The following is a 27,342-nucleotide window of genomic DNA, read 5'->3' on the forward strand; positions in this document are numbered from 1 at the left end:
GGGGGTACTACAGCACCGTGCCAGAAGAGATGCGATTACATGCTTTGGGAAGTAGACATTCCCACCGTGGGACCAGGTCGGGGAGAGAAGACCAATGTTTTATGTATGTGAGTGTGCATGCGTGCTTGCGTGTGTGTGTTTGGTAGTACATCCATAAAATATTTCAGGATAGACACACATTGCCTCCAAGGAGAAAACTAGGGGCAGAGAATCCTGAATACCTTTTTCATATTTCTAACATATTAAGTGACAAAGCCAGTTACAAAAATGTATGTCAAACATTTTTATATGATGTGTATCAAAAATAACAATATAACATTTTACATAAAATTATATGCACCCCATGCATATTTTTAACCACGATAATGTATATTTTAAAATGTAGCTTATTTTTTGTTTTACATATTTTAAGTAGGTAACATACTTGCATGTAATTTTAATAATAATTTTTAAGATAATAATTTTTAAAAATAATAAAAATAAATGAAAATATAGCTACATAACTTATTGTGTCATTATACACATACACATTTGTTAAGTCTTCACAACTACCCTGTGAGTTACAGACTATTATCATATCCATTTTATTAATGAAGAAACAAAGTCACAGAGAGGTTAAGGTATATGCCCATAGTCACACAGCCAGTGAGCAGCAAACCAGGACTGAAACTGGAGCAATGTGCCTTGGAATCTGAGCACTTAAGGTCTAGGCTGGGCTGCCTATCACTGCCTCTGAGTCTTGTTTCATTTTTCAGGAAAGTAACATGCTCATTGGAGGAAAAAACTCAGAAAGTACAAACTACGAAGAAGTGAGGAGCTCCCCTAGTGGCTCAGCGATTAAGAATCTGCCAGCAATACAGGAGCTGCAGTAGAAGTGGGTTTGAAGATCCCCTGGAGGAGGGCATGGCAACCCACTCCAGAATCCCATGGACAGAGGAGCCTGGCAGGCTACAGTTCAGTTGAGTGCAGTTCAGTCGCTCAGTCATGTCCAACTCTGCGACCTCATGAACTGCAGCACGCCAGGCCTCCCTGTCCATCACCAACTCCTGGAGTCCTCCCAAACCCATGTCCGTTGTGTTGGTGATGCCATCCAACCATCTCATCCTCTGTCATCCCCTTCTCCTCCTGCCCTCAATCTTTCCCAGCATCGTGGTCTTTTCAAATGAGTCAGCTCTCCTCATCAGGTGGCCAAAGTATTGGAGTTTCAACTTCAACATCAGTCCCTCCAATGAACACCCAGGACTACAGTTCACAGGGTCCCAGAGAGTCAAACAGGACTGAATCGACTTAGCACAGCACAGAGAAAGGTGATCACTTAAAATTGCACCACCTTCAGATATTATGTTACAAATCTCTCCAACCCCATTCTGTATGTATTTATGACTTTATGTAAAAAATAGGATAATATCTGACATACCTTTTTGTAACATGCTTTGTCACTTACTGGAAATACATTGGAAATAGAAAAAAAGTATTCAGGTATGTACATACTACCAAACACACACACAAAAAAGTATTCAGGTATGTACATACTACCAAACACACACACACAGACACACTCACATACCCCATATATACTTTTTCTGGATTTATTAATACATAAATGGTAACCTACTATACATAATATTCCATGTTTTGCTTTTCTTTTCCTTTCTTTCTTTCTTTCCTCTCTCTTTCACTCCCCCTTTCTCTCTCTTTGTTTTACTTATTTTTTTCTTACAGCAGACTCCTTACTCATGTGGACAGAGCTTTTCATTCTTTTATAAAACAGCACTGTGTTCCACCGTTGATACTTATACCCTAATTTATTTCACTAGTCCACGTGTGTTAGTTGCTCACTCGTGTCTGACTCTTTGTGACTCCATAGACTGTAGCCCACCAGGTTCCTCTGTGCATGGAATTCTCCAGGCAAGAGTACTGGACTGGAAAGGAAAGCTGTTCCTTTCTCCAGGGGATCTTCCCGACCCAGGGATCAAACCTGGGTCTCCTGCATTGCAGGCAGATTCTTTACCATCTGAGTCACCAGAGAAGCCCTCACTAGTCCATACTGGTAAGTATTAAGGTTGTTTCCAATCTTTACAAAGAAGGTGACATTTGAACTGAGACCTAAAATAAGGCAGACAGACAAAGATCAAGAGAGGAGGTAAAGAAAACAGAGTCAAGATGTAGGAACTAACGCATGCAAAGGTCCTGAGGCCTATGAAGTGGAGAGAAGATATGTATGGCAGTGGCCCAGAGCAAAGCAGAGGCGCCAGATGGTATCTGAGGCGGGCAACAGAGAATAGACCCTGTTGGACCTGGCTAGTTCTGTGAAAAGTCCCATCTCCATCCTAAGAACAATTGAAGCCACTAACAGGCATGTGTTTCTCGGAATTAAATAGAAAAGTCCCACTTCCCCTTCTCTAAGAAGCCCAACCCAGGCCTGAGCTCCCCACGGGCCCAATGGTGTAGATTGAATCAGAGAGTCTTGACCCCACGCTCTGCCCTGGGTGGCCCGTCCACTTCCTTCCAGTTAGCTAGACAGAGTCAGAACTCAAGGCACTTCCTCCATCCTGCCCAGCCCCCTCCTTCTGCCCCAGGGCAAGGGTTCTCAGCCTTGTGTTGGGAATTTTTGTCATCTCCCACCCAGGAGTGGGTATATAAAGATACAGGAGAGGTGTTAAGCCTTCGGTAATTATCACTTCTGGGGTGGGAGGAGGGAGTCCAGATGGGGTCAAGTGGGGAGTAAGTTTATTTTCTCACTGAATTCCATGTTCTCGTTAAGTCCCAAGGCCTGGGCTCAGGGTGTGTGCATGCATCCTCCATAAGAAACAAGGGGAGTTGGTGCCATCTCCACCTGGTTTCTCAGACAGAAGGGTCCACCTGGAACCCATGGAAGCAAGCCTGCTTGGGCTGGAATTAGGCTGAATATGTTGGAGCAACCTCACAATCTAACATGCATTTTCATTTGACTGGATAGGAATGCACCCCACCCCCACCACCATCACCACGCTTTTCTGTACATCCAGAATGCTGACACTGCCCTGGTGGTCCAGTGGTTAAGAGTTCACCTTGCAGTGCAGGGCACACGGGTTCGATCCCTGCTCAGCAAACTAAGATCCCACAGGCCACGGGGCAGCTGAGCCCGTGCACCACAGCTAGACAGTCTGTGCAGCACAACGGAAGAAGACCCCGCCTGACGCAATGCAGGTCCCGGGGTGAGACAACCAAGACCCAACACAGTCAAAGAAATAAATCTTTTTTTTTTAAAGAATGCTTCCTCCCAAACCTCACTTCCAGGATGAGAAATGTTTATGTTTTGATTACAATTTTCTCGTTTTATAAGCTTCAGAGTCCCACCGAAATCCCAGATAAAGGACTGAAAACAGAGACAGAAATAGATCCCAGATTTCAGAAGTTTTCTAAGACGTCATGAACCCTGTGGGGTTCAGAGGGATTAATATTCTGGGACTAAGGCCACAGCTTGAAAAGTCCTCTCTTCTAGTCCTTGAATCTCTTTGGCTAAAATAGCCTCAACAAATGTCTAACTGGTCTACCTACCATCACTCCTGGCATTGCCCATTGATTCCATACCTTTGCCAGGCTGATGTTTTGTGTTTTTTTCACGTAATTATGAATATCATTGTTCCTGTATGCTTTGGGCTCTTGAAGTGTATCAACTTATTCAGATCTCTCAATAGTTCTATTATGTAAGCCCTATGGTTATTTCCATTTTACAGATGAGAAAATAGACTGATGGAAGGAACTTAAGCAGATTCAACAGCTAATTAGTGGTACTGCTGGAATTTGAACCTAGGTAGTCTCTCCCTCGGAGAAGGCAGTGGCACCCCACTCCAGTACTCTTGCCTGGCAAATTCCATGGATGGAGGAGCCTGGTGGGCTACAGTCCATTGAGTCGCTGAGGGTTGGACACGACTGAGCGACTTCACTTTCACTTTTCACTTCCATGCACTGGAGAAGGAAATGGCAACCCACTCCAGTGTTCTTGCCTGGAGAATCCCAGGGATGGGGGAGCCTAGTGGGCTGCCGTCTACGGGGTCACAGAGTTAGATATGACTGAAGCAACTTAGCAGCAGCAGCAGTCTCTCCCTAACGCTACTCTGTCTAATATGGCAAGTAGCCATGTGGGGCTATAACACATTTGAAATATAGCAAGTTCTCATGCAGATGCTTCCCTGTTAGCTCAAGTGGTAAAGAATCTGCCTGTAGTGCATGAGACCCTGGTATGATTCCTGGGTTGGGAAGATCCCCTGGAGAAGGGATAGGCTACCCACTCCAGTATTCTTGAATGGAGAATCCCATGGACAGAAGAGCCTGGCAGATTACAGTCCACAGAGTTGCAAAGAGTTGACATGACTGAGTGACTTTCACTTGTCACATTGAGATGTGCCCTGAGTTAAGTACACACTGGATTTTGAAGGCTAAGTTCGAAAAAGAAAATGTAACACTTCTCATTCATTGTTTTATACTGATTGTATGTTAATATGAGAATATTTTGGACATACTGGGTTCCATACAAATATATCATTAAAATCAACTCATCCTGTTTCTTACTTTTTTAGGTAGGTTGGTAGGTTTTGTTGCTAAGTTGTGTCCAACTCTTACAACCCCATGGAGGGGTTGTAAGAGTCTGTAGCCCACCAGTCTCCTCTGTCCAAGGGATTTCCCAGGCAAGAATATCGGAGTGGGTTGCCATTTCCTTCTCCAGGGGATCTTTCTGACTCAGGTATTGAACTCAGATTTCCTGCATTGCAGGCAGACTCTTTACTGACTGAGCAACCAGGGAAGCCCCTACTTTTTTTTAATGTGGCTTTCAGAAATTTTACAGTCACATGTACAACTCATACTTTATTTCTACTAGACTCTAGCATGGGCTAGAGTCTTAACCATCATGCTATATTATCTCTCACACCAAACAGATCATGCCTCTATCCCTTAGGACTCAATCATTTCTTTTCCCCTAATACCAGATGACGCCTTGGCCTCACACCATCTCATTCTCTGGTTTCTGCCTCTCTCCATCTACATGTCCCACTGCTCTTCTCACTGGAGAGGCGTCCCCAGCCACTCATGAACCTTGTGCTCACCCTCTGAGCCACTGACCAGTGAGGCCAATGTGCCTCATTCTCTTTCTGCTCTTGTCCATGCTGTTCCTTGAGCCAGAACACTGTTCCCTGCTTCCCTCAATTAACTCCCACTTGTTCTACTTCTCCAGGGATGCTTCCCCTGACTACTCAGCTTCCCCCAAAATGCTCTCATGGTGTCCTGAGCCTTTCTTTAATGGCATAACCACTGTTTATGATGACATGTATGTAGAATTTTTTGATTACTGGCTTTATCTGACAGAATTCAATTGGGAGTCTAAAATCACACCAGTTACCTTAACAGACAGAATTTAATATAAAGAACTGCTGGGCTTCCATGGTGGCTCCATGGGAAAGAATCTGCCTGCAATGCAGGAGATGTGGATTCTACCCCTAGATCAGGAAGATCTCATGGAGGAGGAAATGGCAACCCACTCCATTATTCTTGCCTGGGAAATTCCATGGAAAGAGGAGCCTGGCAGGCTACAGTCCCTGGAAGCACAAAGAGTCAAACTACAACTGAGCATGCACACATACACACTTTAAATCAAAACTTGATCAGAAATGTGGAGAAACGTGGGTGCCAGGCCTCACGGTCCTCTGTCTTGCCCAATGACATGCGCCTCCTGTTGTTGTTCAGTCACTAAGTTGTGTGCAATTCCTTGAGACCCCATGGACTGCAGCACACCAGGCTTCACTGTACTTCACTATCTCCTGGAGTTTGCTCAAACTCATGTGCATTGAGTCAGTGATGCCATCCAGCCATCTCATCCTCTGCTGCTCTCTTCTCCTTTTGCCTTCAATCTTTCCCAGCATCAGGGTCTTTTCCAAAGAGTCAGCTCTTCACATCAGTGGCCAGAGTATTGGAGTTTTGGCTTTGAAAGCAGTCTTTCCAATGAGTATTCAGGGTTGATTTCCTTTAGGATTGACTGGTTTGATCTCTGTGCAGTCCAAGGGACTTTCAAAGAGTCTTCTCCAGCACAATTCAAAAGCATCATCCTAGGTGGCCAATAAATATTTACTGAATAATAAATAGATGGAGGAATGAGTGAATGGATTCATCTAGAGACACTCCAGCCTACCCACAAAATAACAGGACTCCACGTACGGAGAAAATCTTGGACTGGGTTGAAAGGAATAATGGGGCTCAGCTTCAATGACTCATGGTAACAGTTTACAGACTGGGAAACTGATTCTCAAATTCTTAGGATTTGTTGGGAAATTCAGCAGGCATGAGCTCTCATCTTTACTATCAATATTATTATTTTTCAAATAAACTCTTCATGCCTATTACAGACTATAAAAGTGAGACTTTTAATAATGTAAATATTTAATTCACTGTTGCCCAGTTCAATAAATAATGTAAGAATCATTTATTTTTAACCTCAAATGTTAAAAAATTATGCTCATTGATTTTTTAACTCACTCTTTGCTTGTTTTTCAAAATAAATTATGTGTCAGAGATGCTAAGATAGATATATAAGTACACACACACACACAGATAGATAGATATAGATATATATTTTTTCCCATCAGCTCTTCACAGTAAGTGACAGTTAAGAAACTATGAATAATCAAGGCTGGGCCTGAGCTGTTCATATTAATGTCAGGAATTCAGGGATGAGTTTTACTTCTCTTCTCACTGACTTTCACCTATGGGTGAACCATAGGAGACTTATCCTGGACGCTCAGAATGTTTGTTATGTGTCCCTAGCATTTTGATGACCTTGGATGTGGACAAGCCATGTAACCTCTCAGGGATTCAGTTGCTCAATTTGTAAACTGCTAATCATCCCTGATATGCAGATGACACCACCCTTATGGCAGAAAGTGAAGAGGAACTCAAAAGCCTCTTGATGAAAGTGAGAGAGGAGAGTGAAAAAGTTGGCTTAAAGCTCAACATTCAGAAAACGAAGATCATGGCATCTGGTCCCATCACTTCATGGCAAATAGATGGGGAAACAGTGGAAACAGTGTCAGGCTTTATCTTTTTGGGCTCCAAAATCACTGCAGATGGTGACTGCAGCCATGAAATTAAAAGACGCTTACTCCTTGGAAGAAAAGTTATGACCAACCTAGATAGCATATTCAAAAGCAGAGACATTACTTTGCCAACAAAGGTCCGTCTAGTCAAGGTTATGGTTTTTCCAGTGGTCATGTATGGATGTGAGAGTTGGACTGTGAAGAAAGCTGAGCGCTAAAGAATTGATGCTTTTGAACTATGGTGTTGGAGAAGACTCTTGAGAGTCCCTTGGACTGCAAGGAGATCCAACCAGTCCATTCTAAAGGAGATCAGTCCTGAGTGTTCTTTGGAAGGACTGATGCTAAAGCTGAAACTCCAGTACTTTGGCCACCTCATGTGAAGAGTTGACTCATTGGAAAAGACTCTGATGCTGGGAGGGATTAGGGGCAGGAGGGAAAGGGGACAACAGAGGATGCGATGGCTGGATGGCATCACTGACTCAATGGACATGAGTTTGAGTGAACTCCGGGAGATGATGATGGAAAGGGAGGCCTGGCGTGCAGCGATTCATGGGGTCGCATAGAGTCAGACACGACTGAGCGACTGAACTGAACTGAACTGAAGTGAATCATCTCTGATGTTTCTTCCAGCCATAAAGAACCACTCAAAGAATTGGAATCCTCAGTCCCCGATTTATATCAATTCCTGGAATCTCACTGTATTCCATAGGCCTTTCTTGCTCTTAATGTTGGGGACAAAGTGATTTCAGAGGAGAAGAAATAAGATGTGGGCAGCCTACGCACGCTAATAACAAAAGAATTGGACTCACACACAAAGGAAATGAGATTCCCGAGCAATGCCCCCATTTATGAAAGGGCAGAAGGAAAAGAGAGAGACTTTTCATACGGCTCGAGGTTTAAACACTCGAGAACATTACCCAGGCATCGGATATCTCAGGAACCAAGGGAGCTGGCGTCCCACTAAGTTAAAACACATATGGAAAATGTTAAACAGGGAGGCGAGGCAGTGAGAGTCTACATGAGTTCAAGAGACACCTCGATTTGTTTCTGGGAAAGGAGGAAATTGTCGTACATGGCAAACAAGTCGAAAGGTTGAATTAAGCTAAATCCCAATAGAGGAAAGAGTGGATGGGCTGGAGTATATTTTTTTTCTTTCTTTCCTTTTGTGAGTGTGTGTGTGTTGGAGGAGGGGGAGTATTGTTCTCATTCCTTTCTCTCATATTCTTCTCATAGTAAAACGTCTCTGCTCAAGATATTTAACCAACACACCAAAGAAGCGGGACAAATTGGTCGATTGGGATTGACATATATACACTGCCACGTGTAAAACAGATAGCTAGTGGGAAGCTGCTGTGTATAACACAGGAAGCTCAGCTCGGTCCCCCACGATGGCCTGGCTGGGGGGAAGGCATGGGGGAGAAGGTCCAAGAGGGAGGAGATGTATGTATGCATACAGCTTGCTTTACTACACTGTACAGCAGAAACTAATGCAACACTGCAAAGCAATTATATTCCAATAAGAAATTAAAATAAAGTGCTCTGAGTCCTAATCCTAACCACCAACTTGTGTGACCTTCAGCAAATTTCTTAACCCAACAAGGACCTCGATTTCCCCTAATGACATCTGGTGGTGAATTTGCTTAAGCAGACCTCTTTGGGTGGAGAACAGGAAGACAGGATTCAAGACCCAAGGTATCCATTGGAGGACACCTGAGTTATCCAAATTTCCATCTGCACATCCCAAAGTCTTCCTGAAATTGACTCAGTCCCTTAAAGAGAAAGATGTGGGTGGAGCAGCCCTTCCCCGCGCTGTCCACGGGTAGGGATGGCTCTGGATTTTGGATAAAGACAAAGTTGTAAGAGTCTTTAGGATGTGTAATTGAATTTTTTTTTCATTAGAAGGTACAGAATACGTTTTATCACAGCATTGTCCATTATAGCCAAAGAAATAGAAACAATCTCCATTGCAAACCGAAAGGGATGCTGAACATGTATAAAGGAGGACACCTAACAGCCAGTAAAATTCAGATTTTTATAGATTTGGTCTCATGGGAAAATTCCTACATACACAAGTGTAATAAGCATGATCAGAACTGTACACAAATATAGAGTCTAAATTTATCTTACATATTGTGCTTATGCATGCAAATATTAGGCACAGGTTCTGGGACTGGTAAATTACCCTGGAGGCAATATCCAGTTCATGGTCTCCCTTTTCTTTTTAGCCTATGAGTTAAGAACACTCGGTTTCTTTTTTAAGATTTTTAAGTGATTGAAAAAAAGTCAAAAAAAATAATATTTCAGAACACGTGAAAAGTTGTAAAATGCAAATGTCAGTGTTCAAAGATCGTGTTACCAGTGGTCTTCATACTATTATGGACTGCTGAATAATGCAACAGAGAGTGGAAGTTTGCAAAGCTGAAAGCACTGCTATCTGGCCCTTTACAGAAAACGTTTGCTGACCCGTGCACTTAAGGACAGTGATAAAGGATACGTACCTAAGAGATCATCGTGGGATGGCTGGATGGTATAGGCTTTTTGTTTTAGTCTTAAAAGTTTCTCTCAATTTCTACTTTTTCCAAACAATGTCTATTTGATGACTTTGGTACTAAATAAAACATATCCATTTATTTAAAATCCTGCAAATAATGAAGACCTAAATAGACATTTCTCCAAGGAAGACAGATGGCCAAGAAGCACATGAAAAAATGCTCAACATCACTAATTATTAAAGAAAGGCAAATCAAAACGACAATGAGGTATCACCTCACACTCAGTCAGAATGGTCATCATTACAATATCTGCAAACAAGAAATGCTGAAGAGGGTTTGGAGAAAAGGGAACCAACCCTCTTACACTGTTGGTGGAGAATATAAATTTGTTGTTCAGTCAGTAAGGAGGTTCCTCATAAAATGAAATATGGAGCTACCATATGATCCTGCAATGCCACTCCTGGGCATATATCTGGACAAAGTATAATTTTAAAAGATGCCTACACCTCAATGTTCATAGCAACACTATTCACAATAGGCAAGACAGGGAAATATCCTAAATGCCCATCAATAGAGGAATGGATAAAGAAGATGTGATACATATATACAATCACTGTGGATGGAGACTGCAGCCATGAAATTAAAAGATGCTTGGTCCTTGGAAGGAAAGCCATGGCAAACCTAGACAGCATATTAAAAAGCAGAGACATCATTTTGCCAACAAAGGTCCATCTAGTCAAAGCTATGGTTTTTCCAGTAGTCATGTACAGATGTGACAGCTGGACCATCAGATCAAATTCAGATCAGTCGCTCAGTCGTGTCTGACTCTTTGCGACCCCATGAATCACAGCACGCCAGGCCTCCCTGTCCATCACCAACTCCCGGAGTTCACTGAGACTCACGTCCATTGAGTCAGTGATGCCATCCAGCCATCTCATCCTCTGTTGTCCCCCTCTCCTTCTGCCCCCAATCCCTCCCAGCATCAGAGTCTTTTCCAATGAGTCAACTCTTCGCATGAGGTGGCCAAAGTACTGGAGTTTAAGCTTTAGCATCATTCCTTCTGAAGAAATCCCAGTGCTGATCTCCTTCAGAATGGACTGGTTGGATCTCCTTGCAGTCCAAGGGACTCTCAAGAGTCTTCTCCAACACCACAGTTCAAAAGCATCAATTCTTCAGCACTCAGCCTTCTTCACAGTCAAGGTTTTTTAATTGTGGTGCTGGAGAAGACTCTTGACTGAAAGGAGATCAAACCAGTAAATCCGAAAAGAAATCAACCTTAAATATTCATTGGAAGGATTGATGCGAAGCTGAAGTCCCAATACTTTGGCCACCTGATGTGAAAAGCTGGCTCATTGGAAAAGACCCTGATGCTAGGAAATATTAAGGGGAGGAAGGGAAGGGGGTGACAGAGGATGAGATGGTTGGATAGCATCACTGATTCAATGGACATGAATCTGAGCAAATTCCAGGAGATAGTGAAGGACAGGGAAGTCTGGCATGCTGCAGTTCAAAGGGTCACAAAGAGTCAGACACAATTTAGTGATGGAACACCAACAACATATATACAGTGGAATATCACTCAGGCATAACAAAGAATGAAATTCCGATTGCAACAACACGGATGGCAGAAGAGCATGGAGGCTGCGTGTTAGACTCAGACCCTTCTCTCCCTAGAGAAGGAAATGGCAACCCACTCCAGTATTCTTGCCTGGAGAATGCCATGGACAGCTGACCCTGGGAGGCTACAGTCTATGGAGTCACAGAGTCAGACACGACTGAGCAACTAACACACACACTCCCTGCCCCACCCCACCCCCAGACAGCAGGATGGACTGCATTCTGCATAAGTGGAGGACAAGTTAAAGATCCTTCCAGGTGCCCTTGCCAGGGTGTCCAAGAAGGTCATGCTTCCATTTGTCACAGCTGTGTGTGCCATTCTGTCATTTGCCTTTTAAAAATTTAACCCTCAGATCACTTTTCCATGTAAGAGGGGGAAATCCCGGCCAGAAACTGCAAACCAGGAGCTGCTGACCAGATGTGCCCGTCTTAAGAGTGCATGAGCTGCGGGCTTATAACAGTTAACACAAGATCCCCTGGAAAAGCCTGTAGTTAATAATATCCCCGTCTCCACTCCCCAGGGACCTTTGGCTTCCTCCACTCCTGTCTTCAACACCCACAAGGTATGCTAAGCACAGAGAACCCGGAAAACAGAATGGGTAAATCCCCACAGGGACGCATGCCCATTTGGCATCAATGCTGAGGTCAAAGGAAGTCGACGTGCAGCAAGAAGCAGCAGCACGAGCAGTTTGGGACAGGGGAGATAGTACATTGCCAAAAAGGGGCTCAGGACTCTAAGGAGAGATGGAGACCAAGGAGGAACATTCTTCAGGGAGGCGGCATCCGGTGGAGTTGACGTGCTCAAGACGAAGCATCAGACACACCTGGAGCTATTCCCAGCCCAGCCATTTACAAGTCCTGGGACCCGGGTAAGTCCCTTATTCTCTCAAAACCTCAGTTTCCTCATTTAAAATAATAATGTTAATTGCCAATTCTTGGGCTGTTACAAGAATCAAATTGGAGAATGCAAGGAAAGAGCTTGGCATGAACTTTGGAACCTACTGAGCACTCAATAAATAATAACCCTGTTATGATTGTCATTTAGATTTTTGTCATTACTATTATTATTACTACTGTAGCATTAGGCTTATTGGTTTGGAGATAGTTTCAGTGTTTAAGGTTCCTGTGATTCCAGCAACTGAATGAAAGAAACACTGGAAGTTCCTGAAATCAGAGGAGGACAGTGGTGGAGTAAGTATGGGCTTTCAGATCATAACCCCTGGTGATCAGAGCCCCAGTTCTGTCCAAAGCTAGTTAGTCTCAGCTTTCTGAATCTCAGCCACTTGGAAAATGGTGATCAAGGCATTTTCTTCATTGTAGAGGTTGCAGAACAAATAAGAAAATTAAAACATCTAGGAACTTCCCTGTGGTCCAGTAGTTAGGATTCTGTGCTTTCCCTGCAGGGGGCATTGGTTCAATCCCTGGTTGGGGAACTAAGATCCCACATGCTGCCAAAAGACAAAAGAAAAGATAAAATAATTTCTATGCATCAGTTACTTCCTTGTGACTCTGAGTGATGTGGTCTGTAAAAGCGGGGAGTAAGATAGCTGTGTTGCCTGTTGCCCCACCAGCCCCCTAGAACTCACTGCTTCTCTTATTCAATTCCACCCTCACCACCACCCCCATGCCCAGCTGCCAAGGTCTCTAGGATCTGAAACCGTCTTTCACATTCCATCCTGTCTCGTCTCTGAAAGGCCTCCATTGTACTAGAAGGGGCTTAGGCTGAGTAGGTTTCTTTGCAAAAGTTGCCTGGCCCCGTAAGCTGCCTGCCAGCAGCAAAGGAAGGTGTCAAGGTGCAAATGGGAACCAGATTTCTTTCCTTTAGAAGCTTCTCAAGGTTGCAGACTACTGGGTTGGTCTGCCTTTATATTCTGAATTATTGGGCCACACTTCGGCCAACAAAACAATATCCTTAAAGATTAGCATGAGAACATGGAGAGAAAATAACTTGACTGGCTGTTGGGATTAGATGGTGTGTTTCTCTCCTGGAAGAGAGCATCACTGAGTATGCTTTGAGGTACAAGGAAAAGACTGCTGCTGCTACTGCTAAGTCGCTTTAGTCGTGTCTGACTCTGTGCGACCCCATAGACAGCAGCCCACCAGGCTCCCCTGCCCCTGGGATTCTCCAGGCAAGAACACTGGAGTGGGTTGCCATGTCCTTCTCCAGTGCATGAAAGTGAAAAGTCAAAGTGAAGTCACTCAGTCATGTCCGACCCTCAGCAACCCCATGGACTGCAGCCTTCCAGGCTCCTCCATTCATGGGATTTTCCAGGCAAGAGTACTGGAGTGGGGTGCCATTGCCTTCTCCAGGAAAAGACTGTTAAGGTGGCTTAAGTGGGAGATTACTCTTCTCATGTGGCAAGAAGCCTCACCAAGGATGTTCCAGGATTGTTTTAGTAGCTAATGATGATAGGGGTCAGGGGCAGAATCCATGATGCTCTTGTTCATCCCCTCATGGTCACAAAATGGCTGCAGCCACTGTTGACATCAAGCCCTCACAAGATGATCCCAATGTGGATAGTAAAGGGGCTGATAAAAAAAGACTCTCTTCTGGCAAATCTCTCTCTCTCTTTTTTTTTTCCTTAGGAAAGAATTTTTCTAGAGCCCTTTGTTAGAGCACCCCCCTACATCTTATTGGCTAAATTTGAGTCACTTGTCCACTCTAGATAACCATGGACCCAGGGAAACTCAGTTGTATTAACACAACTGATATTGACACAATTCAGTTATATTAACTGGGGCTTGCTCATTGTCACCCCGATGAAAATGGGATTTTGTTAGCAAAGAAAAAAAAAATGGTGAGTAGGTCAGCTATCTTGTAGAGCTTATCCTTGAGGACAAGTTGTGATCATCATCTTTGTCTCTCCTGCCTCATCTGGCACAAAGTCAGGGCTCCATAAATCTTTGTTAAAAGAATGAATAAACATATCCAACCTGACATTTACCATGATACCTAGTACCTAGTAGGTGCTCAGTAAATATTTATTGAACAAATGAATTTGTCCCAATGCCTTGAATAGCATTGAGGGTGTATTAAGTTGCCAAATCAACTTTAATATCCAGTTCTCAGATTCCTTATTTCTTAAAAAAAACTGAAGGACCTCAAGGGCAGGGAGGGCTTCCCAGGTGGCTCAAGAATCCACCTGGGAATTCTCAAGTACAGAATTCACCTGCCAAGGCAAGAGACACAAAAGACTCAGGTTCGTTCCTTCAGTTGGGAAGATCCCATGAAGGAGGAAATGGCAACCCACTCCTGTATTCTTGCCTGGGAAATTCCTATGGACAGAGGAGCCTTGCGGGCTACAGTCCATGGGGTCGCAAAGAATCAGATGTAACTCAGCAACTAAAGAACAACAACAAAGGGCAGAAAACGTGCTATTTATCCAAACACTATCCAAACAGCCAGATATGCTGTTCTAGTCCGTCCACCAGCAAACTTCCTATGAAGGGCCAGATAGTAAATATTCTAGGCTTTGTGGGCCATATGGTCTCTGTGAAGGCCATTCCACTCCAGTGCTGAAGCATGGAAATAGTCATAAACAATGCATCCATGAAAGGCTCTGGTTGTGTGCGAATAAAATGCTATTTGCAAAAAGAAGCAACAAGCCGGATCTGGCCTGAGGGCGGGAGCTGGCCACCTCCTGCTCTTGACCACAAAAGCAGGATCCCAACCTGGATCAGGGCCATCAAGCTCTGGGGTGGCAGCAGAGGCCAAGGATGTTTTGGCTGCTGTGTTAGGTTCTCTGAAAAGTGGATTCCAAAACAGGTTTTGATGTGCAAATGATTAATGGAGGGGAAGTGCCAGTGAAAGGCTTCTCTGGTGGCCCAGTGGTAAAGAATCCACCTGCCAGTGCAGGAGATCCAGGTTTGATTCCTGGGGTAGGAAGATCCCCTGGAAAAGGAAATAGCAGCCCACTCCAGTATTCTTGTCTGGGAAATCCCATGGACAGAGGAGCCTGGCAGGCTACAGTCTGTGGGATCACGAACAGTCCGACCCGACTTAGCAACTAAGCATCAACCACAATGCCTATGAAGGATTAAGGGGAGGAGGCAGGAGAGATAGGGCGGAGCCTTCATACCTGGATGCAAATCCGAGATGTCTGAAGGAGGGTGGGGGGAGGAAGAAGGGCTGAGAAGGAAGACCCTTAGGTCACAGTGCAGGCCTGAGGAAGTCTCAAGCAGGCTAATAGGGAGGCATCAGGTCAGCGTCACCTGTGGGAGGAATCCTGTAGCCTGCAGGTGTGGGCCTGAGGGGCTGAACCCGTTAGATGCAGTCAGTATCTGGAAGCAGCCTAGGAGAAACACTTCTTATCATCAGTGCAGTAAAAGATCCAGGAAGGCGACCACTGAGGTTTTTCGGTCACCTATGCTACCCAGAGCAAAGATCTCATTTCCATCACAAACCTTCCAAAGGCCACTGCTCAGAGAGCTCATCAGGAATTAGATCCACAGACAGCAGTGTGTGTGTGTGTGTGCGTGTGTGTGTGTGTGTGTGTGAGCCACTCAGTTGTGTCCGACTCTGCAACCCCATGGACTGTACCCACCAGGCTCCTCTGTCCATGGGAATTCTTCAGGCAAGAATACTGGAGTGAGTTGCCATTCCCTTCTGCAGGCATCTTCCCGACCCAGGGATCGAACCCAGATCTCCTGCATTGCAGATTCTTTACTATCTGAGCCACCAGGGAAGGAGGACACATGGCAAGTACTGGCTGGTATCTTCCTTTTACTCTTGGGACCAGGGGGTCAAATGCCTAAAGTCTTAGGTGTACTTCTTGACACTTAGAAAGTGTTCCATATGTGGTTGCTGTTACTATTATCGTTGTTTTAAGAACATAGTTTGGGGGTGTCATAGTATGGATGAAATCCATCTTCATTCTACAAGACGCTGGAAGAGTGAGAGTCCAATGCTTTCGCTGGAAGGCTTGATGTCCTTGATATCCAGATGGAGCCTTGTTTCCCAGACTGTGTTCTGTGGAACCCTGGTCCTCGGGAGGCTAAGGCAGTAGACAGGATGCTAAGCCAAAACGTTCCGTGCTCAGCTAAGTTTGAGAAATACTTCTTTAACTAAATTTTAAAAAGTTCTCTTCCTGCAAATCTCCTCAGGATTTTGGTCCCAGATTCTGAGAACTGCCCAAACTCTGACTTACCACGGAGCTCTTTTTATCATTAGGCTCAAGAGAGTGGGCAATCCAGAGCAAAAATTGCAGGCCCACTGTGAGTCTGTGGATATGATCCTGGTGCTCTCTTCTTTAAAGAGTTTCTCACAGTCTTGAGCAATATCCAGATAATAAGAATGCCTGTGGACGCTTGAGAGTCTTCTAGAGAAGCAGTATTGCATCATGCTTTAGAGCACAGGCTGGGGCACCAGGCCTACCTGCCTCGGTTTCCTCATCTGTAAAATGGGGATAACAATCGTTCCTACCTCCTAAGGTGACTCTAACCCTAAAAGGGACCGTTACTGCATGAAGACATTGAACACAGGCACTGAGAAAGTAGCACTGAAGCGTTACGTACGGCTGCATGCTAGACACTTTATAAATGTCACCTGTACTCCCCCAGGAGCTCTTAGAAATTGGCTCAAAATGCTAAGCAAAACCAAATTTAACGTGTGTGACTTTGAAAGGGTTTCAGTGAAATCTGGTACCCGAGTTGCGGCAAGATGATTTCCTGGCGGAATGATTACAGGTCACAAAACCACCAGAGTACGTGTTTGCGGCGGGTCTCCAGGTGGCGGTTTGACAATTCTCTCCCCTGGGCCAGATGGATCGGAAATTCTGCAGGGAAACATGGAGAGGCCAGGCCCAAGCCACACTTGGTGACATTCCCCAGAATCTTTTCCAAGTGTCAAAGGATATTGGAACCATGCTGGGGAGTACCACATTGTTTTAAACATTGTGAAAATTGGCCACTTTGGAGACAATTTAGTTCTACTCTGCATATTAAATCATTTCCCTATTTTATGAGTTTTATAGAAAAATAATAATAAACTATTTCTCCCCAAGGCCCTAGGAGAAATTGTGTTGCAGTATTAGGTTATGATGTCTTGTACAATTTAATAGATATTCAAGGCTGTTTTGTTTTAATACACAAATATAGAGACTTAGTGAAAGGTGTGATGGGAAATACATGTTCTTGGATCATCGAGGCTTTAGCATTGGGGTCCCTTCCAACTAACTCCATAACCAAAATTATATTTCAGTTATAGGCTTCGTTGGGGGATCTCTGTGCCAGGTGAGTAAATTGCTCTGTGGGCATGAGCTGGCTATTTAGGAAAGTTCATTTGATTGTGGCAGGGGGTATGTTAGTGAATTATAGTCCCAGGAACCTGACAGTTGGGGAAAGACCTTTTTCATAATCAACTCTTGACTTACTCTTTTTTAAAAAAAATCTTGTCTTTTTCTTTTATGTATTTATTTGACTTCTTCAGGGCTTTGTTGTGGCGTGCCGGCTTAGCACCCTGTGTCATGTGGGATCTCAGTTCCCGGACCAGGGATTGAACCTGTATCCCCTGCAATGGAAGGTGGATTCTTAATCACTGGACCACCAGGGAAGTCCCTTGCTTGACTCTTGTAATTGAAGGAGCAACAGCAATGGGAATCCTACAGAACCCTGAGTGATCTCAAAGTTGATCCTGATGGAATCAGCGAAGTAAGTTTTACAAAAAGATTTTTGTTTCTACACTGAATTGGCCATGTAAAATGGAATGGGAAAATGAGACAAGACAGAGCAATGGCATGGAAGCAACGTTGGGAGCATCTACTATGTGCCAGGTGTCAAGGACTGAAAACACAGCAGTAGGGACTTTCCGAGAAGCCCAGGACTGGCTAAGGCTTTGCCTCCCGATGCAGGAGCCATGGGTTCAATCCCTGGCCAGAGAACTAAGGTCCCACATGCTGTGGGGTGTGGCCAAAAATTAAAAATAAATACAGGAACAAGAAAATAAATAAATGTGTTTGTACCAACTCCCTCTCGAGAAACCTGTATGCAGGTCAGGAAGCAACAGTTACAACTGGACATGGAACAACAGACTGGTTCCAAATAGGAAAAGCAGTATGTCAAGGCTGTATATTGACACCCTGCTTATTTAACTTATATGCAGAGTACATCATGAGAAATGCTGGGCTGGAAAAAGCACAAGCTGGAATCAAGAATGCTGGGAGAAATGTCAATAACCTCAGATATGCAGATGACACTACCCTTATGGCAGAAAGTAAAGAAGAACTAAAGAGCCTCTTGATGAAAGTGAAAGAGGAGAGTGAAAAAGTTGGCTTAAAGCTCAAAATTCAGAAAGGTAAGATCATGGCATCTGGTCCCATCACTTCATGGCAAATAGATAAGGAAACAGTGGAAACAGTGGCTGACTTTAATTTTGGGGGCTCCAAAATCACTGCAGATGGTGACTACAGCCATGGAATTAAAAGACGCTTACTCCTTGGAAGGAAAGTTATGACCAACCTAGACAGCATATTCAAAAGCAGAGACATTACTTTGTCAACAAAGTTCTGTCTAATCAAGGCTATGGTTTTTCCAGTGGTCATGTATCAATGTAAGAGTTGGACTATAAAGAAAGCTGAGTGCCAAAGAACTGATGCTTTTGAACTGTGGTGTCAGAGAAGACTCTTGAGAGTCCCTTGGACTGCAAGAAGATCCAACCAGTCCATCCTAAGGGAGATCAGTCCTGGGTGTTCATTGGAAGGACTGATGTTGAAGCTGAAACTCCAATACTTTGGCCACCTGATGCAAAGAGCTGACTCATTTGAAAAGACCTTGATGCTGGGAAAGATTGAGGGCAGGAGAAGAAGGGGATGACAGAGGATGAGATGGTTGGATGGCATCACCGACTCAGTGGGCATGAGTTTGGGTAAACTCTGGGAGTTGGTGATGGACAGGGAGGCCTTGCATGCTGCGGTTCATGGGGTCACAAAGAGTCAGACACAACTGAGTGACTCAACTGAACTGAACCAACTGAAAAAAAGAAGACACAGTAGTAGACAAAACCTAAGTCGGACACGACTGAATCGACTTAGCAGCAGCAGCACAGCAATGTCTGCCTTAATAGAAGCTCACAGGTGAAATGCAGGCGTGACCTTCAACACATCTGACCTCTGCAGTTGACAGACTTCTGAGACAGCTTCCCCTGAGCTCCATTCCTGGAATCCACGACCTGTGCAGTCCTCTCCCTTTGAGTAAAATGTTTCTAACAGAACAGAGCATCATCAGATCCTAAAATAGTGTGAACTTCTGAATATTTACACACTCTTGGGATTCAGAGAAGGATGCTGGTTCTGAGATGTAAAATTTCAGATAAATAATTGTAGGTGAAACAGCTCTCATGAAAAAAACAACTTTTCTCAAAGATTCTCACTTCTTAAACTCACTTCCTTCATTCACATACACACATGATCTCGGCTCCGAGGACCCAGCAAGGGAAGGAAGTTCATTATAGCTCCTCTCTCTCAAATCCTGTCTTTAAAGCCTGATGTGAAATCTTACTTGATCATGAGTATGTCACGTTTTAGTGAGTACAAACTCAGCCATGCCGTGGCCAATTTAAAAACTCTTTCTCTCCTCAAAGGTTGCACCTCCTTCAGAGAAAAGGCAGACAGAAGTTGATCTGGACACGGACTGCCTGCCTTTAAACCCCCTAGCAATGTGCGACCTGCTTCCAGACACCAAAACAAATAACTTGGTACCCAGGGCATCTGGGAGACACCAGTCATCCCAGCACAATGACTTCCAACTTAGTCAACTGGTGGGAGATGAAGGGAAAAGTCAGAAGGAAAAGGAGGAAGGATTTGACCTGGGGAAGAGGAGGGCAGAACCAGAATTTCGATCAAGAGAAAAAGCAGAGCTAGATGGAAAGAAACTTTCCTCACTGGCCTCAAAATAGCCTTACTGGTGTGGCTTTAGAGTGTGGACAACTAGAAAAAATATTTAACACACTATTCTGGAGACTTCCCAGGAACACGGGAGACAGTGAGACCGTATAGTCAAGTGACTGCTAGCATGAGTCCTGAGTTAGAGAAACTGGGATATAGTTCTGGACCACTACCTACTGGCTGTGGAATCTTGGAAGCGTTCTCTGAACTTTGGAAACCTGAGTTTCCTTATTTGTAGACTCTGTAAAACTCCCCAACCCTGGAGAGGTTGTATGGATCAAAGGAGGTGGTGCGTTTAAACAGTACAGGGTGGGTATTGAGTTAGTGTTGTCAGTTGTCTTGGGGGAAAGGGAGAAATGAAAGTGAAAGGATCAAGCAGATCCTTCACTCCCTCCCCACCATTTCTGAACTTGGTTTGGAAAGTACTGTATCCACTGGTGGGGCCTCTTTGGAAGTCCTGAGATGCTCTGGGCTGGACTGAAGGTGTCTGAGGCACTTTTGGCCACACTTGGAAAGGCAGCACGGCGTAGGCAGCACGGAGAGCTGCAGAGCAGAAAGCGTTTCACTCCCTCTGGCCTTTCCTGGGCTGGAGTTCAGAGAGACACAGTTGCTTTCCTTACCCAAGACCGGGGAAATCAGAAGGCTGAGGGAGGACCTTAAGCCAAAAACTGTGCAGAAAAATCCAGGTCAAAACAGGGAAGATCCCACTGGGGTTGGAACTCGGGTTCAAAGTCAGGGATTGAAACCAAGAGTAAGCAGAGGTTAAGAGAGACTGAGGAAGAAGGGGAGCAGGCTGATCACATAAGCTGGGACCCAGGTTCTTTCTGTCTTTCTGCTCTGCCTTTCTCCCAGGCTTGGCTTGTCCTCTTAGGCTTCCCAACACGGCTCAGAAAGATCCAGGCATCACAGAAAACAATTTCCAGATGTAGAAAACATGCATCTGTGTTTTCATCTTTTCAAGGGTGAGATTAAAGACATCTCAAGAACTGCTTAGCAGATTTTCTCTCACTTTTATTGGCCACAAGCATGTCACATGACCTCATGTAAATCTATCAGTGGAAAGCAGAAAGGAGCAACCATGATTGACATAAACCAGACATGATTCAAGGACCCAGCTTCTCATGGGATAGGAGCTAGGGAGCTGTATAATTTCTTGCAATGTGCATGGCTGACCAAGTGATTCATGAAAAATATTAGAGCTCTACTTCTAAGCCAGAATGGACAATGTAGCTGTTGAGTAGCCAACCAAGAGCACCTTATAACTCTACTCTCAGGGTCGCCTCCCTCCTCAAATTGTGTCTTCTAACATTTATTGAAGACTTGGATTCCAAGCACCAAAGCTAAGCATTGCAAGACATCACCTTGCTTAGTCTTCACATCAACATCACGAGATAGGTACCATTTTTATCCTCATTTACTGATGAGAAAACTGGCTCAAAACAGTGAAGCGATCTTCCTAAGTTGTGCTGAGTCACTCAGTCGTGTCTGACTCTTTGTGACCCCATGGATTGTAGCCCGCCAGGCCCCTCTGTCCATAGGGATTCTCCAGACAAGAATACTGGAGTGGGTTGCCATCCCCTCCTCCAGGAGATCTTCCCAACCCAGAGATCAAACCCAGGTCTCCCATATTGCAGACGGACTCTTTACCATCTGAGCCACCAGGAAAGCCTGTAATAACCTTAATTTTAACAAATCTTCCTAAGGTCACACAGTTATACAGTAGTAGACTCAGGACTCTTGAAATTGACAGATGCTGTAGTTGTGCTGCCCGATACAGCAGCCACTAGCCACACGTGACTTTTTAATTCTGAAGCACTTTGAATTAAAAATCCGGCCCCTGGAACTTCCCTGGTGATCCAGTTGCTAAGACTCCGAGTTCCCAATGCAGGGCGCCTGGGTTTGATCCCTGGTAAGGGGACAAGCTCCCACATGTCATGGCTAAGAGTTGCATGCCACAACTAAAGATCCCATGTATCACAGCTAAAACCCAGAGCAGGGCTTCTCTGGTGGCTCAGGGCTAAGGAATCCGTCTGCCAATGCAGGAGACACGGGCTCGATCCCTGATTTGGGAAGATCCCACGTGCCATGGAGCAGCTAAGCTCATGCACCACAGCTCATGAGCCTGGGAGCTGAAATTACTGAAGCCCGCGCACCATAGAGCCCTGCTCCACAAGAGAAAACGTTGCAATGAGAAGCCCGCGCAGCACAACTAGAGACCGTGCCACTCGGTAACGACGATCCAGCACAGCCAAATCTTCCAAAACAAGCAAACCAAAAGACCTGGTGCAGCCAAATAAATAAATATTTTTTTAAGTTAAAAATAAAAATCCAGTCTCTCAGTTGCACTAGCCACAGACCAAGTTCTCACCCAATAGTGACATGCGGGCCGGTGGCTGCCATAATATGGTAGCCATAAAACCTTTTCCTCATCACAGAAACTTCTGTTGGACAGCATTGTTCCAGAACCCACGATCTTAACCCCTTCACCAAAAGGTTCCATGAGACTCACGCTGTCAATTGGTAGTCTCTGTGGAGGTTTCCCAGGAAACAAGATCCAAGACAGGAAGATTCCCATCTCTTCCCACCACCACCCACCTTCAAGGAAAAAAAAAAAAAAAGCTCTACCACCATGTAAGATTCTTAATTCTTTTCTGAGAAACTTCTCAACCACCAACTTAATGGTGGAAGGAAGGGAGACATGGAAAGGCAGTCCTCATACCCTGGGAGTGTCTCAGAGGAGGAAGAACTAGACAAGCAACAACTCAGTAGTACTCTTTGAACTTGGAGGCTGTTAGAATTACACTGCGGTTACCTCGTTCCTCCACACCCGGATCTGGCAAAACCCCTGCCAGCTCCACGTTCCCAAGTTCATCCCAGCTCTCACCCAAACTGCCAATCCACAGCAAACGTGTTTCCCAATTCGCCACAAAAAATCATTGTGTCAATGCTGGGTGACCATGCGGTATGAGGCAAGGCCCCGGATGAAAATCCCCAATACTCACACTGTTCCACCCTCGCAAAAATTCCTCAAGGGCCACGGCTCATGAGTCAGTTTGTGGTCTGCTTTTCCTTTGATTTTGAAACACTGATGAATTAGGGGACTAGGCATAGCTCTTTCTCCAAAGGTGTTGTAACAGCCGTGGAGATATTTAAGATAGTGCACGTGTCTCTGCCTTTATTCATCTTCCTGCAGGCTCAGCTGGGTGAGGGCTTGGGGCTGCCAGGACTAAACTGTCCTCCAGAAGATGGATGGTGTCCAGGAAGGAATACGTCTTTAGGAGACCCAGACCTCTACCTACCCTCCGAGAAAGAAAGGTCACTGATCTTTTAGCTCCCATCTCTATTAGAAGGGACCAATCTTTTAGGGTTATAGTGAAAGTCAGAGAAGGTGATAGTTATAAACTATCTGGCACACAGTAAGACTTCAGATAAATGCTGCTTCCTTTTTCCCTCCAACAACTGGATATTTGCACTAAAAATTTGGGTAGAGCTGGGGGTACGAGTACATAGTATTCTGGATAGGAAACCAGAACTATCAAATCCTGATAGTTACCCTTTTCTAAAGGGGGAATCATCAAAGAACAATACCAGACAAATGGAAGGCAAAACAGTATTGTGTTATTAACTGGGGCTTCGATGCCAAGTCCCAAGGCAGGGCAAGAGAGCCACCTGGGCTGGGTCATACCACATGAAAGGCTTCTCTTCTGAGGCTAGTGCAGTCTAAATAGCCTGTGGCTAAAGTCAACCTTGACTCCAGCTCTTCTTCACCCCATATTACCTCACCTGCAAACTGACACAGGACAGTTAGGGGTGGGGAACAGTCTTAAAGAGAAGAGGCTGAAGCTCTGTGTTACCCAGTCAGAGAATCAGAAAAGAGAGGAGAGGAAAAGGCAGGCAGACAGACATCGAGCCACACTGCCCTGCCCTGGAAACGCCAGCCTTAGGAAAGGGAACCTAATCTGTATTCCCTAATATCACCAAATCCTATGAACAGAGGAGCCTGGAGGGCTACAGTCCATGGGGTCACAAGAGTCAGAAACGACTGAGCAACTAAACCACCAAGAAAGTCAGAAGGAGCCTTATTAATACTTAGAAGACTCTAACTGGACAATCCTCCTGGCATGGAGATCCCTAAAGACTCCTCTTGTAATGATTCCAGGCTAGCTTTATAAAGTCACTGGGAAGGGAGGTAGTGAAAGTTCTGATTCCTGGTCCGGTCCTGAAGACAGTGATCAGCAGGTCCAGAGCAGACCCTGAGAATCTACATTTTGCAGGTTGCTGTATCACCAGGAGGGAAAGACTCTTGTGACTCTCGCTTTATTTTCATCTAGCGTTGACTCAATCCCCTGGTGACTGGTCCACTTCTCAGGCTGCTTTCATTTCCATCCCCTTCCTGAGCCTTGCCATCGACACTTTTCTTAGTGAATTCTGCTTCTTCCTCAGATCCAAAGCCCCAACCTCCTCTGAAGAAATCTTTCCCCTCCAACCCCCTTGACTTTCAAAGCCACTGCTGTGGTCAAAGTGGGTTTTAGTCAGGAATGTGTTTTTCCAACTGACTTTTTATTTCTGCCTATATGTCTTTGAGAAGGCCCTGCATCTTAGGAAACCTGTGTTCGTCTGACAATAGGCCTGTTGAAAAAGTCTGGTAAGAATTTATCATGGAAAAACCTGCATCTTCAGAGCTCAAAACTAAGTTGTAGGATCAAAGAATCACAGGTCAAATATGTGAATTCACACATGCACACACAGAAAAAAAAAATACCACCAAAATGTGGTATTGTTCTGGGCACACATACGACTCCCATAGGGACCATAGAAAAGTCAGTACATATATATTGGCCTACATGTCTCTGGACAGCTATGCACCCCTACCCCAAATCCATCTAGTTCCCTTCATGGGGACAGGATAAAACAACAGGCAATCAACACGCAAAGGCCACCCATATAATTTGCCTTAATCCCCATACCTTACTCTCACCCAATCTCGATCCATCAGCCAATGCTGACCTTTCATTCTAAGTTCCATCTTTAACCACTCTATCTCTGACCACTTCTTCATTCTATTCCCCACCTTCTGAGCCACCCCCGATCACCTTTCAGAGTACGAGGCCAATTATTAAGTGAATCTGAGGGATGGCATGAGAATTTCTATACGTCATTCAACTGAGGTCATCTTCAAGGATGGATATAGGCATACAAACAGATGATAGGAAACACACACACACCACAGAAACTTCAAACCACAGAGGGGGACACCATTAGTTCCAGCCATGGGACAGAGACTGCCTACCTAAAGTTTCTTGAAAAGAAATCTGATTGGCTCAACTTGTTTCTTGAGCTTATGTCTGAGCCAATCAGCTGCAGCCAGGGAGGGTCACATGATATCAACATGGCTGCTGAGCATCATACAGTGAGTGAGAGGGACCTTCTCAGAAATAAAGATTAATGGGATGAGCAGTCACTCTACAAGATAACCATCACTGTACTTGGGCTACTTTTGTTTTTAAAACTCTTCCATAGCACTTTTTGTGTGCCAAGTACCGGTCCAAGTGTTTTCTTCACTCCTATCAACGCTTTGAGACGGACTATGTTATCATCCTATTTTAGCGATGAGGAACCTGGGGGACAAAAATACGAAGTCATTTTTCGAAGGTCATACACCTGGTAATTAGCAAAGTTGGGATTTGAAGCCACACAGGGTGACTCAAGGATTCATGACTTTAACCACTATATTCTCCTCTCTCTCAAGTTTAAGTAGAAAGAACCACGGTCTCCATTATGGCTCCTTAAACCCTTCAGAGATCAAAGTGCAGGAGTGCTTCACACAGCCTCCAAAAGTTGTGTAAAAAGCCCAGAGTAAATCACAAGCCTGCAAATGGCAAAGGAACCTGTCCACCTCGCCCCAACCCATCGCATCTCTTCCATTCTCCTTTTCTAGCAACAGGTTTGGAAAACAGAAATGAAAGTGAGACTGAGAAAGACAGAATTCTCAGGCTTCATCTGCAAATCATCAGTAATGGTATCATTCAGAAAACAAAACACCACAACAAACTATAAAGGTAAAACAATGCCCGAGAGTCATAGAGTTTAATGCTTGACTTCTAACAGGTGATATGGCAGCCTGTCTTTACAGCCTCTCAGCACTGTGTCCCACTTGCTGCTCTTCCAGAGCCCCAAGCCTGCACAGAGCACCTCATGCCTGTTCCCTTTGAGGCAAACCAGCCTTCTCCTTAGGAGACCTCATCCAGTCCTGTGAGTTCAGTTACTTACCAGATGTTGGTGACTCTCCAATCTAACTATCCTAGATCTCCCTCCTTCCCTGAAGACTAGTGAGTCAACTTGTCACTGGCCATCTCCTCTTGGCCATGACATGGGTGCTTCAAATATGGTGTGCTCAAAGCCAAATCCAACATTTCCTTGCCCAGATTCATTCCTTTTCAGTTGGTCCTGACTTCAGGGGAAATGGTATCACCACGTATCCAACAACACGAGTTTCGGAATCCTAGAAATAACTCTTGACCCTTTCTTCACCCTTTTATTCTACTCACATCCATTCATCAAGTCTTACTTATTTGGCTTCCTAAATGTCCCTGGAATCCTTCACTTTTCTTCATCCTCTCCACCACTTCCCCTCTTCAGGCCGCCATTTTGCTTGCTTGGATAACCAATGTGGTCTTCTTGCAACAACAAATGCCTCCCTCCAATCTATTTCCCAAGCTGCATCCATCTAAAATTAAAAATCTGGTCGTATTTCAGTTTTCCTTAAATCTCTTCAAAATTTCTCCACTACTCTTGGAAAAGAAATCTCAAATCCCTTTAGAAAAAAAAAAGAAATTTCAAATCCTTAACATGACTGATAAAGCCTATAAAGTACCCATCCACCTTTCTAGACTTATCTTACACTACCCTTCCATTCACTACCCTTTCTTGTGAAACTGAGAACTGAATAAATATGCCCCTGGTATATTTTAGAGTTGCCTCTAAAATGACCCCAATGACCCCTCCTATAGTATTCAAGCACATGTATAATCCCTCTCCCTTGAGTATAACCTGGACCCAGTGACTCACTTCTAATGAAAATAAAATGATAAAAGTGAAAAGATTCTCCTCTAAGATTAGGTTACAAAAATATTCTGACATCCATTATGTTCTCTCTCTTCTCTTCCTCTCCCCACTCTTACTCTGCTCCAAGCTATTGCAAGTAGCTCTATGAAGTGAAGTCGCTCAGTCGTGTCCGACTCTTTGTGACCCCATGGACTGCAGCCTACCGGCTCCTCCATCCATGGT

The sequence above is a fragment of the Bos mutus genome, chromosome 17 (genome assembly GCF_027580195.1).
Source record: "Bos mutus isolate GX-2022 chromosome 17, NWIPB_WYAK_1.1, whole genome shotgun sequence".
Taxonomy (NCBI): domain Eukaryota; kingdom Metazoa; phylum Chordata; class Mammalia; order Artiodactyla; family Bovidae; genus Bos; species Bos mutus.